The sequence below is a fragment of the Mustela lutreola genome, chromosome 18, assembly GCF_030435805.1.
Source record: "Mustela lutreola isolate mMusLut2 chromosome 18, mMusLut2.pri, whole genome shotgun sequence".
NCBI classification, from domain to species: domain Eukaryota; kingdom Metazoa; phylum Chordata; class Mammalia; order Carnivora; family Mustelidae; genus Mustela; species Mustela lutreola.
In genome coordinates this window covers 31,871,345-31,877,948 of record NC_081307.1, presented here as the reverse complement: position 1 = coordinate 31,877,948, position 6,604 = coordinate 31,871,345, and the positions used below count along the sequence as shown (strand labels likewise).

Here is a 6,604-nt window from a genome sequence, read left to right as displayed (position 1 = left end):
GCCTCCCAGGACCACGTGGGCTCAGCATAATACTGCAGCCCAGAGACTCGAGCAATCCCCTGTCAGCCCCAGGTCAGGAGTAGATGACCCTCCTTCTGAGGAATCATCAAAAGGTCGACAGTCACCCAGAGCTACGTCACAGTGTCTACATCATTCACCTCATTTCATCGCAGCATGATGGTGCGCCATCATCTCACATCATCACAAGAAAGTGGGGGAGGGGGGACGATTACATAATTTGAGAGATCACATTCAAACAACTTTTACTATTGTATATTGTTAACCTTGTTTCTTTTTATTGTTAGTTATTGGTCTCTCAAGGTGCCTAATTTATGAAGTAAGCTTTATCATAGGAGTGTACATATAGCAAAAAACACAGTATGTATAGGGTTTGTATCCCTGCTTGCAGGCGTCCTCTAGGGATAGGAACTACTGGATAGGAATCTCACCATGCAAAGGAGCTATCTTAGCTGTGTTTGCTATTGCCAGCTCTCACAGCTCACAGTGTTCTTTGGAAACAGACTCCTGAGGCTGAACAGGGAATACAGTGTGGTGTTCTCTTGTTATTTGGGTGGTGGTGGTGGTGGTGGTTTTTTTGTTGTTTTCTTTTTCTTTTTCTTTTTTTTTTAATACCTGAAAATCAGTGATGATAAGAAAGGAAAACCTCCAAGATTTGTCCTTGAGCGTGGAACCGGAGAGTGATAAAACCCTCACTCTCGACTACAGATGAAGACATTTTAGAGGAAGAAAGTCCATAGACTTAACCACATTCTCCAGCGATGGCAAATCACAGCAAAGCCCCAGTAGCTGGTAATGAAGGCTGAGGGCTGCATTCTTGTGGCTGAGATTGGGTCCTGCTGGATGAGTAAGCTTAACCGAAGAACAATCCGTAGGACAACTGCAGGAATAAATACACCACGGATCATTCAGTCCATATATTGGTCCATTGAGATCTCCAAGGGGGTAAAAAAAAAAGAACAATTAACAGTGCTATTTTTATTCATCATTTGATTTAAATACCTGTGCTAACTGTGCTATAGTATTAATGGGTAAATTCAGAAATTATTCTGGAACAAACAAAAAAAAATGAGGCCAACTCCGAGGTCTAATAGGGGAACTATTGATCACTGCCAGTCTTGGGGCAGCTAAAGAGGAGATCAAAGAGGGGAAGGAAGAGGAGGAGGTCCACACTGCCTTGAGAGTGTAGACACTCCTCTGGATTTTAGCTGTGGGGTAAGAGACTCATCTGGAAAATGGGTTCCAGAATGCAAGGATGTCACCTGGAAATAGGAAGAGAGGTTGAGGAAGGGCAGGTGAGCAGGCTATTCAAGATCCACTCTAGGCACATTAGGGCAAATACCTAGATTTCTGCCCCTACTTGTTCATTAAAGAATTTAAATCACTTCCCTGTCAGTTTTGCCATTTGAGGTGTCTGTTGACTACTCTCTCCAAATACTTACACTCCACACTGCTACAAAATTATTAAAGAAGACAGTTCAAGTGATACAAAATGATACAATTTTGCCAAGTTTCCAAATAGCCTTTCCCCCAGTTTTGGGTTTTTTGTTTATTTGTTCATTTGTTTTCTTCCCTTCTGAAGAGCTGTCCTCAATTTATAGGACAGCTGTTTTTCATTCCTCAAAGAACTGGGTTGCAACCTGACCAATATCAAGGTGCCGACTCGGCAATCCAACTATACTATCTTCCTTTTGCTTCTGTGTATCAAGGAAAAAATCCTCGGCTAAGACAGAAATCAAAGGTCCCTATGTTCTAGATGTAGAGCAGTTTGTCTTTCCCTCTGAGTATACAGTTTCATTTATTTTGGGAGAGAAGTCATAAAATTCTGAACAGGCTCTGAATATCACCTTCCAATATGGCCAATTTCAACCCACAGAGCGAACTTTAAAAAAGCAAAACAAAACAAAACATTCCTTTGAAATATCTTGTCAGGTTTCAGTAGTGCTGAACAGTAAAATATTTGTGGCAAAATTGAACAAACCCTGGACACAAGAGGCATCTCTGAAGAAGGTGCAAAACCTCCTGCCAACACATGATCCAGAGCCAATCCCAAAGTCAAGCAAAAGAAACAAAGACAAAGTAATTCCCCAGAGAGCCTGCCACAGTAGGTAGGATCCAAGTTTCATGCAAATGGGGTGCGACCATCACTTCTATCTGGCCATATCTGAGAGGCCTCCAGCCTGACAGTTGCCAAGTTCTCAGGACGGGAAAGGAGACAGACAAGGAGGTGATGGCTGTCCCTAGGTGAAAAATAGATCAATAAATAATAGGTCTAAATTCGGAAATGAAGAGACAAGTTGAAATTTTATTTTCCTCTGGAGACAAATTGAAATTTTATTTGCTTGAACCAGGCACTAGAATAATCCAGAAGAGCTCACTCTGGTAAATCCTCACCCTTGGCCAGTTTCTACCAGTTTTCCCAGGATCTCATCAACTTTGAGCAAGTAGAGTTTATCACAGAGAATAGAGCTCACATATTTACCAGAATTTGGTGTTTTTTTCCATGAATTTTAATTTCAGTTTCCCTTGGCTGTTTAAGGGAATAAGTGGTAACATTTTATCAGATTCACTATGATTCTCATCAATCATCCCATCAACCCTTGGAGGGGCCCATCCTGGGGCTCTTCAGAGATAGTATAGGAGCATCTATAAGACCACTAACTTGGGGGTCTTCTGTTTACCATATTGCAGTCTACTTAGATCGGAAGGCAGTTCAAAGGATTAGCAGGCTCTGAGTACTCTGGTAAATGTGGAGATAGGGGAGTAGTAGGAGTCACATCTGTCTTACTGTCTTTGTCTTAAGTACAACCTCTTGTGTCTTTAATTTTTTATTAACCTTTTGCAATAAATATTTCAATGAAATTATTTTGAAATTTTGGAGTTTTGGGAAGTTTTCTACATGCCAGTTAAAACAACCCATTCTTTTTGTTGATTTGGGAGCCCTTGTGGTCAAGGACATTTCTTTCTTTCTTTCTTTCTTTTTTTTAAATAAAGATTTTATTTATTTGACAGAGATCACAAGCAGGCAGAGAGGCAGGCAGAGAGAGAGAGGAAAAAGCAGGCTCCCCTCAGAGCAGAGAGCCCGATGCAGGGCTTGATCCCGGGACCCTGGGATCATGACCTGAGCTGAACACAGAGGCTTTAACCCACTGAGCCACCCAGGCACCCCAAGGACATTTCTTAACTACTAAGCTACTCAGGCGTCCCAAGGACATTTCTTAAATAAAGAGCTTGTCTCTCTGGAATGTTCCCCATAATGGCCATTATAATTATAGGTTGTTTTAGTAAGATTTTGCCATTTCTGTAAATATCCACAACCTCCAGGACCATGTTTCTCAGATACAAAATAAGCTGTTATGCTGGAAAGTGGCAGGGCACACTCAGTTCTCTGAAACTTGAGGACCCCATTCCTCTAGCTAAGACTTGGGTTCCTCTGACTGGAATTAATACCTAGGAAGGCTGTGCTTCCTGGCTGAGGATCTTACAGTGTTTTCCAGTGAAACTTGTCTCACATAAATTTTCTTGAGGTTAGCAGGGGGTGTGGTGTCCATCTAGCTGTTCCATGACCAATGTACCCTAGCACAAGAAATCTTAGAGCTAGGTGGTGAGCACTCTAACAGCTTTAAAGCTCTCCAACCACCAGTTTGACAGCTTTGGCTTCCAAGATTCCCATTTGCAAAAGATTTATTATTCCTTTCACAAGATTTCTTCATAGTGGTGGACACCTTGATGGCTTTTAATGGTCTGGCTTTTCCCCACATAGACTTTTTTTTTATTAATTTTTAAAATTATTTTATAAACATATCATGTATTTTTATCCCCAGGGGTACAGGTCTGTGAATCGCCAGGTTGCTCACTTAGATTTTGATTTTGGTGGTCAAAACAGTCTCAGTTTCCTGTGTTAATTATTTCTGCATGTCCCTCCATGATTTATGCTGTGGACTTACCTTATGGCATTGTGAGTCTCCTCATAGCCATCACCACTTTTGGACATTTCCTTCTGAGTCCCCCCACGGTGCCACTCATTGCCGACCCCCCATTCCTGGCAACTCTCCAGGAATTTAATAAACTCCAGAACCGTTCTAGGGCCCCCAAACCTTTCTGGGAACCAGAACTTTAAGGACTCAGCCGGCGCCTCACCTGTGCATCTCGTCCTACAGGCCGTTGGCAGTCAGCCCTGAATTTCATTCCTGGTTGTCCAACACTGTTTAAAAAAATGATTAAAGAAGACAATTTAGGTGACACAATCCAAATTTAACACTGCTTGAAGTATACCTTTTTTGTTAGTTTTTCTTGAGAACTGCCAAATGGGGTGGAAGACAAGAAGCTTGTATGGGCTAAAGACTAACACAAGGAAGGAAGAGACAAAACACTTGATAGGCTGGGGTCCCACAGTCACTTTGTTTGTTGAGAAGACCCAAAGGAGGCTTTGTGCTTGGGAACAGGCTGACTGTTTATACTGTGTTTCTGGTTAACTGGGGCATTACAGGGACACGGAAGTTATCTGAGTTTCGGTTTGCTGACACGGCACCCCAGGCAGGAGCAGCCCCAGCATGGGCCTAGAAATGTATTTCAACACTACTTATTAAGTTGGCCAATGTTGCAAAACAAAACAGAAATCAATAAAAACACCAAGCATGCTAAATTCGGTTGTGATTCCTGGTTGTTTCACACAGTTCACGTAATATATGCATCTAATAAATAGGAAAAGCAAATAATAAAGATAATAATAAAAAAAGCAAAATAGGAAATCTCTTGTATTAAATAGCTCTTGTATTAAAAACACAGCCAAGCCAAAATAAAGGTTTCTATGAGCATGACAGAGATATAAATTCACCTGGCAGCCATGAAATCTTGGTTAGATGCAGGAGACAGGTTTTGTGTTACACACTTTCAAAAGTTGGAAGATTTTTCAGCTTTCTTTTTTTTTTTTTAAGATTTTATTTATTTATTTGACAGACAGAGATCACAAGTAGGCAGAGAGGCAGGCGGGGTGAGGGGGAAGCAGGCTCCCTTCTGAGCAGAGACCCCCCGATGGGGGCTCAATCGCAGGACCCTGAGATCATGACCTGAGCTGAAGGCAGAGGCTTTAACCCACTGAGCCACCCAGGTGCCCCTCATCTTTCTTATTTTCACAAACATTTTTCACAACCAATATTTTGGACACTGTGGACTAACACAATGTTCAGGATTACACCCCTTATATACTGGTAACATGAATATTTATGCTGCCAGTTAAGACAACTGTAGAGTCCTAATAACTTGAATGATGGTATTTTGTAAAAATTTCAAAGCCCATTGAACGTGTTTGCCTCAATACAAACCCATACAACCTCCAGATCTCTAACGTCCTAATGCTAACGACTGCCAGACATGGCACACTAGTGCACTCTTCATTTATATAACCAACAGCTGGTTGGTTGTATTTCTTCTTGCAAGTCTCACATTGAAACGTTGACATCAAAGTTAACTTGTCCACAAACTAACTCCTGATTCCTCTCCTCAGAGATGTCTTCAGATCCTCCTCCACTGCAGTAAATAGTAACATTCTCCACTGTGTGGTTTAATCAGGAACCTAAGGAGTAGCCCTGTTCTCCTCTCTGCTGTACATCCCACATGAATCAGTAAGTCAGACTTTTTACATCCTCAACATATCTCCAAATTGCCCAGTCTCGATACATTTTTGCCAGCATCCTAGTTATAATTTTTCACCTGGACTATGGTGATAGTTTCATAATTTATCACCTACATCTGTTCTTGGCTTTGCTCTCATTATTGTCCACATACATAAAAAGGAGCAGTTTTCCCCCAAAGATTATTTACCATGCTGTCCTCTTTTCTTCTGGCTACTCATCACTTAGCTCTCAACTCAAGCTCCACTTCCTCTGAGAAGCCTTTTTGATCTCTGTCACAGGGTAAGGTCTCTTCAATAGCTTTCATAGCACCAATCATCAATCTCTTAGAGAAATTCTAATATTACCATTTTATATTGACTACATGATTACTTAATTGGTAGTTATCTTCCCCACAGCCTCATGTGAGCTGAGCCATGCCAATTTTATCTATTTTACCTTAGTTCTAAGAACATCAGGCTCTCACCCTAGTTCTAAGAACAACATGCTCTAAACCCATGTTAGGAGAGTAAGTATATCCCTTAGATAAGTCCCTATAGATCTGGACATTAGCGAACCTTGCTGGGGGTCTCTTTCCTTTGTCAACTCTACCCCAGTCACACTGAGCTTCTTTCACTTGCCAGAAGGAGTTTCCCATCTCAGAGTATTCCAAAGAGAATTCTCAAAGTAATTCTAGATATTACTTCTACTTGGAATGTTCTTCTGATGGTTCTTGATAGAGGTGGCTTTCTCTCACTGTTCCATGGCCTACATGTATCTTTCTCAAGGCGCTGTTACTTGAACTCTTTTATAGGTTGGTTCAACTTCTTGGTTTTTCTAAGTTATTGGTATATCATTATTTTCCTCCCACTGTTCACCAAAATCATAATTCATATGCAAGTGTTACTTATAGATCATTGCCTCCTCTTTTCTATATAAGCTTTCTGTGGAGAATAACATTATTTTATTCACCA

The 6,604-nt window shown here is 41.1% G+C and overlaps 1 long non-coding RNA gene across 1 annotated transcript; it reads right to left on the bottom strand.

Annotated features, from left to right (window-relative positions):
* Nucleotides 1-294: 294 nt before the first annotated feature.
* Nucleotides 295-6,285, bottom strand: LOC131820637 (uncharacterized). Its single transcript, XR_009349731.1, has 3 exons — nt 6,209-6,285; nt 4,159-4,222; nt 295-898 (listed from the first exon to the last, which is right to left on the bottom strand). It is a non-coding gene; the product is annotated as an uncharacterized LOC131820637 (long non-coding RNA).
* Between the last annotated feature and the right edge of the window lie 319 nt (nt 6,286-6,604).